Here is a 12,280-nt window from a genome sequence, read left to right as displayed (position 1 = left end):
TATTGTTTGCAATGGATACAGTCTTCGGTTCAGCAGCCCTCCTCCATCGATTCCTCCGGTCAGCTCGCAGTATCAACTGCGCGAGCTCCAGGCGGAGGCCGACATCCTTTTAAGGAAAAGGGCGATAGAAGCTGTCCCTCTGTCTCAAAGAGGAAGAGGTCTGTACTCTCTGTTCTTTCTGGTCCGAAAAAAGGACAAGAACGAGTTCAGACCCATTCTGGACTTGCGACAGGCAAACAAATGGATTCGCAGAGAAAAGTTTTGCATGCTGTCGTTGCATCAGATTTATCCTCAGCTGCAGCGGGGAGACTGGCTTTGCGCCATAGATCTACAGGATGCGTACTTCCATGTGCCCATTGCACACAAACACAGGAAGTTCCTGCGATTTCAAGTCGGCACCAATCACTATCAGTACACGGTACTTCCGTTCGGGCTGAAGTCTGCGCCCCGGACGTTCTCGAAGTGCATGGCAGTGGTAGCGGCACACCTGAGGAAGAACAAGGTGTTTGTCTACCCATACCTGGACGATTGGTTGATCAAGGCCTCCTCCTTCTCGGAAGCTCAAGCACACTTCCAGAAGACGTGCGTTCTTTTGAACAAGCTGGGGTTGCACATCAACATGTCCAAGTCTGTTCCGACTCCGGTCCAGTGTATCCAGTACTTGGGAGCCTCCATCGATACTCGGTCAGCAAGCGTGTCTCCTTCGGAAGAGCGAAGTTTATCACTCCTTCGGAAGGCCCAGGCTCTCATGTCCACTCCATCCACGACAGTGAGGACGGTGTCTTCTCTGCTGGGATCGATGGCCTCTTGCATCTTCCTGACACCACATGCACGGCTGCACATGAGACCGCTGCAGGAGTGCTTGGAAGATCAGTGGGACCAGAGGAGAGGCTCTTGGGACGACAGGATACGACTGTCTCTGCATGCTCTTCAGTCTCTGAAGTGGTGGTGTTCAGCGGAGAATCTCCTCAGTGGGGTTCCCTTCCACAAGAACATTCCCACTCAGACTATCGTGACGGATGCTTCTCTCCTGGGATGGGGAGCGCACTCCGGAGATCTGCAGATTCAAGGGACGTGGTCCCCGTCGGAGTCCACGTACCACATCAATTTCCTGGAACTCAGGGCTGTTCACTTGGCGCTGAAGGCCTTTCAACCGTCCTTCCGGACCAACTCTCTGCTTGTGCAGACGGACAATACGACCACGATGTATTACCTCAACAAGCAGGGTGGCTCGAGATCACGCACTCAGTCTCAGGAGGCGCAGGCGATCTGGCATTGGCTTCTGGCTCGAGGACTCTCGATAACGGCCACTCATCTGCCAGGTGTGCAGAATGTTCAGGCAGACGAGCTGAGCAGACTGATTCAGGAAAACCACGAATGGGTCATAAACAACGAAGTACTGGGAGAAGTCTTCGCAAGGTGGGGAACTCCAGACGTAGATCTGTTCGCCACCGCCGATAACAGCAAATGCCGAGACTTCGCCTCCAGGTACTACCAGCCGGGGACGCTGGGGAACGCGTTATGGATCAACTGGTCGAACAGCTTTCTGTATGCTTTTCCACCCATTCCCCTGATTCCGACGGTTCTCATCAAGCTGTCCCAGTCCAGGGCGAGGATGATTCTGATTGCCCCGGAATGGCCCAGACAGTGGTGGTTCACGGACCTGCTTCACCGGTCTCTCCTTCCTCACATGAAGCTGCCGTGCAGGCCGGACCTTCTCACGAAGTTCGGGGGGCGGATGTTGCACCCCAACCTCTCGTCTTTGAGTTTGGCGGCATGGCTCCTGAAATAGTGCAATATGGCCATTTGAATCTCCCAGAGGATTGTATGGACATACTGAAGGAGGCTAAGCGACCTTCCACTAGGACTTCTTATGCTTACAAGTGGAAGAGGTTTTGCATCTGGTGCAAGTCTAAGAACTATGACCCTACGACATGCAAGGAAGATGTCATCCTTCCATATCTGCTACATCTGGCGCAGTCTGGCCTTAATGTCCATTCCATTAAGGTTCATCTGGCTGCTTTGACTGCCTACAGGAAATGCCCTTCACAGACTTCCTTCTTCCAGATCCCTGTGATCAAGGATTTTCTAGAAGGCTTGAAGAAAGTATTCCCTCCTGTCAGGCTTCCTTCGCCTTCATGGGACTTGAATGTGGTGCTGTCCAGATTGATGAAGGAGCCTTTTGAACCTATTCATAAGGCTTCATTACATCGGCCCGCAGGGTGAGTGAAATTCAGGCGTTGTGTTGCCAAGAACCTTATACTGTCTTTCATGCTGCTAAGGTTGTTATGCGTACTCACCCTAAGTTTCTTACCAAGGTTGTTTCTGATTTTCATATCAACCAGACTATATCTTTACCTACGTTCTTTCAGAATCCTTCATCTCCAGCGGAAAGGTCTTTGCATTCCCTGGATGTTAGGAGGGTGCTGAAATTTTATCTGGATAAAACCTGTGATATTCGTAGGTCAGACCACTTGTTCATCAATTATGGATCTGTCAGGACGGGTCTTGCGACCTCTAAGCAGTCTATCTCTAGGTGGATTGTGTCCTGCATACAGCTGTGTTACCAAAAAGCTAATAAGACCTTAGGAGGTAAACCTAAGGCTCATTCCACCAGGGCAAGGCTGCCACGACAGCATTGCTCCGTAATGTTCCGATTGCAGAACTCTGCAAGGCGGCCACTTGGAAGTCGGTTCATACCTTTGCTAAGCATTACTGCCTGGACTCTGATGCTAGGGCAGATGCTCAGGTTGGACAGGCTTCACTGCGAAATCTGTTCGCACAATAGTGGTGTTGATTCTCTTTTCTCCACTGCCGCTTTGGTGTGGGGATGGGCTTGCCATTCTATTCACTAGATTATGACTATACACAGAGATCCCCTACTACAGAAGGAGTAGTTTCTGTCCTGTAACTCCAGTTCTGTAGTAGGGGTATCTCTGTTATAGTCATAAGCGCCCTCCCTCCTCCCCGGTGAAGAGACATATTCCTTTACGGAATGCTACAGGTCTGGCGTGTTACGCCTTCAAAAAGAACTGAAAGTAAGTTGGACCTGCTATGCATTCTGGGATACTGGGAGAAGGTTCTGGAAGATTCTCTTAAAGGCACAGTATCCTGTTTTGAGCCACATAATGGCAGCCTATGGGGCTTGTCTGTCCAGGTTCTTCTCTCTATCATTCCTGAGGGAGTTTGCTGTTAAAGCAATGGAAATCTGTACAGGCTTTTGCTGTTTTGTGGATTTTATGGTGGAATTTCTAGTTGAAGTACTGGACAGTGTAGCCTTTTAGGCTGCATTATCTGTCTTTAAATTCTCTCTTAAGTGTCTATGCATTTCTGCATTTTTTGACACTGTAAGAGATTATTTTTGATTGCTCCGGGGTCCACGCACATGGGCGGGACTATTCACTAGATTATGACTATAACAGAGATACCCCTACTACAGAACTGGAGTTACAGGACAGAAACTACTCCTTATAGCAGATGGGAGTGACTCAGCTAAGTTCACAATTCGACGTGGGATGGACACGACCGACTCGCTGGGCAGAGCAGTTTCTTGGTTGTGGCCTTTCAATCGCCATGCCTGGCTGAGGACAGCTGGCTTTTCAGGGAGTGTCCAAGCTTCGCTTAAGGACATGCCCTTTAATGGCTCCCATTGCTTTGGAGACCAGGCAGACTTTGAAACAGGAGGACATATCCCAGGTGGTGCAACACCTACTGGGCTCTCTAAGCGCCAGGGGGGGCGAATTCTGCCAAAGATGCCTAGCGATCACGAATGGCATCTCCATCCACAGATGGTGCAAGGTTTATTTCAGTAGTAGGGAGAGCCTTGGTTAGATCTGTGTGCCAATGCAGAGAACGGGCAATGTCAGCAGTTTTGCATACTGGAGTTTCCAAGGTGGCTCTCACTCTGAGACGCTTTTTGTCTCGAATGGAGCTTTGGACTTTCCGCCCATACCACTCATGCTCAGATTTCTCGAAGATAAAGAGCGATCGGGCCCAAGTCATCCTTGTGGCTCGGGACTGGGCTCGGTAAGTTTGGTATCCTAGCTGTTGAGCATGACCATGTGTCCTCTGATCAGACTGCTCCTTTGAGAGGATCTTCTGTTGCAGTAGCAGGTCTTCACCGAACCTGGCAACTCTCCACCTTCATTCACGGAGTTTGAGCGGTGAGACTTAACCGCTTTCAACCTTCCGTCTGAAGTCTGAAATTTCATCTTGGCAGCCAGGGCACCCTCCACCAAGCCGGTATACTGCTGCTGTTGGGGCAGGTTTGGGGCATGGTTTGCAGAAAAACAGGTTGAACCGCTTTCTGCCTCCCTTTCTCAGGCCCTTCTGTTTATTCTTTCTCTCGCCCAGCAGAGCTCTGCTGTGGGCCCCTTAAAAGGCTATCTTTCTTCCCTCTTGACCTTTTGCCGGTTGCCAGGACAGCCATCCCTGTTAAAATCCCCTGTTGTAAATAGGGTTTTGAAAGGTCGCCAATACATTCTCACCTTCACCTATCATCATGTCTCAGTGGGACATTATTTAGTACTCCACTTTCTGCTGTGCGCTCTTTTCAAGCCACTGCACAACTGTCCTCTCAGGCTCCTTACAATCAGGACTACCTTTCCAGTGGCCATATAATCCATCCAGAGCATCAGTGATCTGCAGGCTTGAACATCTAAGCCTCTGTACCTCAACATCTTCCAGGACAAGCTGGTCCTTCACACTTGAGCTTCCTTACTTCCTAAGGCGGTCACTCCCTTTCTTGTAGGCCAATCCATCACCCTGCCTACCTTTTTCGCTCCACCACATCCATCTAAGGAAGAGGAGTGACTTCACTGACTGGACACACAAAGAGTGTTGTCGTTCTACCTTAACCACACAAAGGAGTTCATAGTGAATGACCAGCTCTCCTGGGGTATGTTAGTCAAGAAAGGAAAGGCCATGCAGAAGTGGACAATCTCCCGATGGATCTTGCTCTGCATTAAGATGTGCTAGAAATTGGTCAAGAACCAACCGCCAGAGGGTTTATGTGCTCATTCCACCAGAGCAAAGGCTGCAACCACTGTTCGTCTCACTTCAGAAAGGGCCTTTGCCACTTTTTGAGAAGAAAAATAATTCCAGTGATACAAAGCTGAAATTCTAGACGTGGAACTGAAGGCCAGATACTTGAAGCAGGTTGGTCCCTCTGGAACTATGGCAATACTTTTTTCCTGTGGAACCCCCTGGAGATCTGGAGGAAAAATGTTCAGACAACCACATGAGTTCACTTATAAGGCCCCTGTACTTCTGGGGAGAGCACTTGTGGGACTCTTAGGGCGTCAGGCAGACACCAACAACAAAGTTCAATTCAGGTACAATTGCCCTTGGTCAGCTGGGTACTTCAGGGGAAAAAGCCCTCTTTGCAGTTTGTTGTGCCCCTGTGCCACACAGGTGATCAGCCAACTGACCCTTGGAGTCCACTTCTCTATCCTGGGTACAAAAGGGAGCAGGGCCAGCTCTCTAAGACTCCTCTCAAGTCAAGGACAGCAGGTCCATTCCACTTCAGATCTTCTGCAGGTCCAATAAGTGCTCTGAGGTGGATTCCCTCGGATACCACATTAATGCCGGGTACCAGCTTGTGGTGCCCAGCATAAATAGGCGTGGGAGTGACCCCTTGGCACTCCCTAACTAATAGGGTAGAAGTTCCAGGTGACAATCCTACCCACTTTTTCTGACGTTTTTATTTGCCTTAATGCAAATAGTGCCCTTCACTCACATTTCAAGATGCAGAAATCCTTCTCCCCTTGTGCAGAACCTGTGTGCCCACCCAGAGGTGTGGCAAGGGTAATGAGCAGTCCCCTCCTTTGTGGTTACTCAAAACCGGATCTTGAATAGCTTTCCTCCCACTGAGAGTGGTGTCAGCCTGACTATGGCAACAATGAGTGTGCCTTTGTAGGTGTCACCTAACATTTGCTTGTGATAGGAAAGACCCCTTTAACATAAGTTAACTTCCTGGATCCACCCTAACAGTTTTTCCTACAAGGGGAAGAACACACCTCTGCATACCTCATTCAGGCCAAGTACAGTTGGGCAGTTCCTGGAGAGCTAATGCAAATTAGACTCCAGCAACTTCAGGCAGGGTTAAGATAACTTTTTAAAAGTTATATGTTCGAGGCATATGAGCTGTAGATTGTATACTTGAGCATAAGATCGCGATCTGGTGTTGGGCTTGGATGTTTGCACCTAGTATTTGTCGAAGAAGTCTTTGTAGTCACGGGATAGGTGACTCCTCCTTATGGTGATAGTGCGCGTGGGCATCAACTCCATCTTCAGATTGTTTTATTCCGCCATCGGGTTCGGATGTACACGGCTGCGCTTCGGGTCGGTATCTTATTCGATTCCCCTTCGACTCGGATCCATAAATCTCAACACCTTCAATTCCGGTCATCGACGTGGGCCGTTGGGCCTATCCTCGCCATCAGGCCCTACAGCTAATGGAAATAACTCCATTCAAAAAATGCCCCCTCTGTGGTGCCAAATTCCCACACACTGATCTCCACTAGGCCTGTAACCTTTTCCTCTCCCCAGAACACAAGGACAAAGATTGCCCGGCCTGCGCTTCATTTCGATCAAATAATGCCATACGTGATCGCCGGGCTCGACGTCACGTAATGTCTAGATCCACTACCTCGGTGCCAGACGACATCTTCGATGCAGGCCCCGATGCTCCAGAGGAACAAGAACCGGAAAATGAAGACCTCAGCATCTCCGAGGCCGACGAATCAGAGACCGAAGATCAGACGATTACTCCAGGTCAGTGAACTGTGAGTACCGATATCGACACCCCTACCTCGTCTAAAAAACATAAGGCGCCGGTAACACCTTCGCATTCCGGCTCAGGGCAACACCGTGACAAAACATCCGACGCCCCTCCTTCGGGCTCGGCTGCAAAGTCCAAAGACACGCACTTGGGCGGCTTGGGACCGAGCCAGCCACGCATTGGTACCAAAACCCAAACATTCGGCACCGAAGCACCAGCAGGATAAACCCTCGGAGCCGAAACCAGACCACAAATCTTCAGAGCAAAAAAAAAAAGCAAATCTTCGGAACCAAAACAATCCTCGGAGCCGAAAAAAGACGATAACTCCACAGCTCCTCCAAAGCAAAAGGACATTAAAACCCCTCCTAAAGCTTCAGAAGCAAAACAACCAAAATCATCGGTACCGACCAAAGATCCTAAACAAAAAACTCTTCACATTGACCCTAAAACTGGTCATATCAAGACAATTCTATCTAAAAAGAGACCTTTGGACTCCCCAGAAGACCCCAAGGTACCCTTAAAGATGAGAGGCATGGGAACTTATCCATCCAGACCCTTCTCTCCTCCAAATATCCCTACAACACCACTTTCTCCAGCACACTCTCCAATGCCTCCATATTCATCTACACCACAAGATGATGATGATCATCATCTGGGGGGTGGTGGTCGGGATGAGAACCCACAGGAGGATAATGATGATACTACCCTCCCACCACCTGATCCTTGGGAGGATTATAATAATCCACCAATGTCCCAGGCAACAACCTAGGTTTTGCACAGCTCATAAATAGAGCTGCACAATAACATGGGGTGGAATTACACTCCGATCCACTGGAAGATTTTTGGTTAGAAGCTTTCACACAGTCACAAAAATCAACAAGCCTTCTACCCAAGTTAAAAGGTACCATCAAACATGCACCTGGCGCTTTTAAAGAACCCGTCCGAGCTAGAGTTCTCAACCCCAGGATTGAGAAAAAATATAAACAAGCTCCCAACGATCCAGCTAACATTAAAACACAGCTCCCTCTAGATTCCTTGGGTGTGTCAAATGCACGAAAAAGAGCAAAGTCCCAAACATCAGGGGATGCCCCATCTCCAGATAAGGAGTCTGAATTACTATATGCATCTGGCAAATGCATGGCCTCACAAGCAGCAAATCACTAGCGCATTGCCAACACCCAAGCTTTGCTGGCCACGTATGATAGGGCTCATTACTAAGAGCTTGAAAAGCTCATACAACATCTTCCCGACCAGTATAAGACCAAAGCCAATGACCTCATACAAGAGGGAAAATTAATTACAAACACTTCTAAAGTGTGCTCTTGATGCAGCCGACACAGCATCTCGTGCGGTCAACACAAGGTTTTTACTACGCAGACACGCATGGCTACGCATATCTGGGTTTAAACAGGATGTGCAGTCCATACTTCTTTTTTTTTTATTTTAGGTTTTATCATCATACAAGTAAATATCCAGCATGTCAATATCAAGCAGCACACGTAGTTCCCCACCTCCCCGTCCACATTTCCCTCCCCCGGATCAGAAACATAGGTCGCAATGTTCAATAGTGCAGTTAGCCCTCCTACCCAGTTCTCTGCACATGATAGCCTCAGCTCCTCCACCCTGATCTGCTCCTCGGGGAGTGCGAGCTCATACCCCCCATATATCTCAGATCCCTCCATCCAGTCCATGATAGCGCCTCCACTTGCCCCAAACCCCGCCAACTTTTTGGGGGCACCCTCTTGCCTTATATTTCACTCTCTCTGCGGCCATGTAGAGCCGTCCACAATTCTTAATCAACCTTTTGATCAAGAACACTTATTTGGACCCAGTGTAGACACATCATTGGAGAAAATGAAAAAGGACTCTAACTGCTAAGTTCATGGGAGCCCTGCAGGCGGCACCTCTAAAACTATTGGGACAGACAACACCTCATCCTCCTACAAAAACACTACTCAAACCTCCCCTGACAGAGGCTATTTCAGAGGAGACTATAGAGGCAACAACAACAAAGATGGAGGCGGCAGTAATACCACCCGCACCTCTCCTACTACAAAACAGTGACTTCCCTCCACTCCCCCCGACCATTCCACTCCAGTCAGGGGAAGACTATCACAGTTCCTACCTGTCTGGAATTCCATCACCACAGACAAGTGGGTAATAAAAAATGATCTAGTATGGTTACTGCCTGAAACTCACTTTAGCACTCCCATTCATATTCCCCAAACAACGTCCAATGTCCTCAGAACATCTGACGCTCTTAAAACAAGAGGTTCTCTCCTTATTATAAATACACGCAATAGAACCAGTCCCCTTACCTTATCAAGGATCAGGGGTTTACTCTCTTTACTTTCTAATCCCAAAGAAGGACAGTACTCTCAGGCTAATACTAGACCTCCCACCGTTAAATCTCTACATACAGTTGGACCACTTCCACATGATCACTCTCCAACAGGTTCTCTCACTGCTCCAACAAACTATTTCCTTGCCACTCTAGACCTGAAGGACGCCTACCTTCATATTCCCATTCACCCCACTCACAGAAAATGTCTACGATTTGTAGTGGATGGACAGCACTTTCAATTCAAATTCCTCCCATTCGGAGTCACAACAGCACTCCGAGTCTTCACAAAATGTCTTGCAGTAGTCGCAGCTCATTTGCGCAGACAACACATTCACGTATTCCCTTATCTCGACGACTGGCTCATAAAAGCTAAGTCTCAGACACACTGTGTACACAGTACCCACAGAACAATCCAATTGCTCCACGACTTGGGATTCACAAAAAACCTACCTAAGTCACACCTTCTGCCGTCTCACCTCATTCAGTATCTAGGTGCCACAATACAGACCTCAAAAGCCCTTACATACCCCAATCCAGTCAGGATAGCCAGCATGCAAGCTCTCATATCAAGGTTCCAACATCAACACTCCCTTCCAGCTCAAGTGTTTATGCAGCTAATAGGAATGATGGCCTCTTGCATCCTCATCGTTCCTTATGCAAGACTTCAGATGCGTTCTTTACAGGAATGTTTAGCACATCAGTGGAACCAAGCTCAAGGACAGTTAACAGATCTGGTGTTGGTGGACAGCCGCACACATCGCTCTCTGCAGTGGTGGAATACACAAAACCTATCCAAAGGGCAGCCGTTCCTCGACCCGATTCCACAGATAGTGCTTACCACAGACACATCGCTCACCGGCTGGGGAGCTCATCTCCAAAACCAAACCGTTCAAGGTATATGGACCCATCAACAAAACAACTCCACATAAATCATCTGGAGTTACTAGCAATCTTTCTAGCACTAAAGTCATTCCAACTCTTGCTAAAAGGCAAAGCTGTCTTAATCCGTACAGACAACATGACAGCAATGCACTACATACAAAAACAGGGAGGGACACACTCTCTTCAGCTTTCACAACTAGCGCAAAGCATATGGAGATAGGCCATTCCTCAAAACATTTACCTCCTCGCAGAACATATACCAGGAGTACACAATCAGATTGAGGATCTGCACAGTCGTCAAACACAGCAGATCCACGAATGGGAACTTCATCCATTCTTTCCAATGTGGGGTCATCCAGACATAGATCTGTTTGTCACACACCAAAACGCCCAAGCTTTGCCTCTAGATATCTACACCCATTGTTCAAAGGCAATGCGCAAAAGGGTGAAATGGTCAGGCAGATTTGCATAGGCTTTTCCGCCTCTCCCACTCATTCCGTTACTTGTTCGGAAGCTCAAACAACACTCCCTCACAGTGATCCTAGTTGCTACAACATGGGCATGCCAACCATGGTACCCAACCCTGTTGGAACTTTCAGTAGTGCCTCATCAAAAGCTACACCTCCCCCCCAAATTCCTCACTCAGAACCATGGAGAGCTAAGATACCCAGATCCCAATCAACTCAATCTTGCGATCTGGCTCCTGAAGTCATAGAGTTTGGCTATCTCGATCTCCCACCAGACTGCATGAACGTCAATAAAAGAAGCTAGACGTCTTACTCCTAGTGCATGCTATGGAGCAAAGTGAAAGCGATTTGTCATTTATTGTACAAATAACAAAATCAATCCACTAGATGCTTCAATCCAAAATATTATCGGTTATCTTTTGCATCTACAACAATGTAACCTAGCATATACATCTATACGGCTACATCTTGCTGCAATTGCTCCTTACCTCCAAAACAGACAACATTTATCATTGTTTCGAGTGCCCGCTATCAAAGTTTTTATGGAAGGACTTAAAAGGATAATTCCACCGAGAATTCCACCTTCTCCTGTATGGAACCTCAATATAGTCCTCACCAGACTCATGGGTCCCCCATTTGAACCCCTACACAAATGCGAGCTGCAGTTCCTTCCTCGAAAAGTAGCCTTCCTCGTAGCTATCACATCACTTAGGAGAGTGAGTAAACTCGAGGCATTAACCATACAAGAACCATTTTTACAAATACACCATAGTAAAGTGGTTCTTAGGCTTAATCCAAAATTTCTACCTCAATTGATATATGCCTTTCACCTCAATCAGTTGGTTGATCTACCAGTATTTTTCATTCAACCAGACTCGGTAGCCGAACGAGTTCTCTTCACGCTTTTCTTTAAAAGAGCAATACTCTACTACATCGAAAGAACTAAAAGTTTTAGAAAAATAAAACAACTTTTTGTAGCTTTCTCCCCACTTCACAAAGGCAATGCCGTTTCAAAAACGGGTATTGCAAGGTGGATTCTTAAATGCATCCAAATATGCTATTTCAAAGCTAAACGCACATTAACTATCCCCTCTAGAGCTCATACAACACACGCAAACTAGGGGCTTCTATGGCATTCTTTGGGAATATTCCCCTAGATGACATCTGTAAAGCAGCAACTTGGTCTACACTGCATACTTTCACTTAACACTATTGTGTAGATGTGCAAGCAAAGCAACATGCTACTGTGGGCAAGGCTCTATTAAGAACACTTTTTCAAATTACTGCAACAGATACAGGTTGCCACGTCTAAGGGGGGAAAAACTGCTTTACAGTCTATGCTAAAGTATACAATCTATAGCTCATATACCTTGAACGAAAAATGCTACTTACCAGTATGCATCTGTTCTTGACATGTAGAGCTGTAGAGTTGTATAGGCTCACCCACCTACCCTGGTGCCTTCATCTCTTTCAGTATGGTCTTATTTAGATACATCACATGGACATCCTCTTCTATTCTCTTACTAACTCCATCATCACCCTTTATGGCGAAAAATAATCTGAAGATGGAGTCGATGCCCATGCTCACTATCACCATAAGGAGGAGTCACCTATCCCGTGACTACAAAGACTTCTTCGACAAAAACAAGGTGCAAACATCAGAGCCCAATACCAGAGGGCGATTATGCTAAAGTGCACAACTCTACTGCTCTACATGCCAAGAACAGATGCATACTGGTAAATACCATGTTCGAGGCATATGAGCTGCAGATCGTATACTGTGCATTAGATCGCCACCTGGTGTTG

The 12,280-nt window shown here is 47.5% G+C and overlaps 1 protein-coding gene across 1 annotated transcript in view; it reads left to right on the top strand.

The window, feature by feature from the left end:
* CLINT1 (clathrin interactor 1) overlaps positions 1 to 12,280 on the top strand; it is a 630,396-nt gene that overhangs the window by 227,449 nt on the left and 390,667 nt on the right. The gene's annotated exons all lie outside the window — the stretch shown is intronic.

The sequence above is a fragment of the Lissotriton helveticus genome, chromosome 7 (genome assembly GCF_964261635.1).
Source record: "Lissotriton helveticus chromosome 7, aLisHel1.1, whole genome shotgun sequence".
Classification (NCBI taxonomy): Eukaryota; Metazoa; Chordata; class Amphibia; order Caudata; family Salamandridae; genus Lissotriton; species Lissotriton helveticus.
This window is presented reverse-complemented; position numbering and strand designations above follow the sequence as displayed.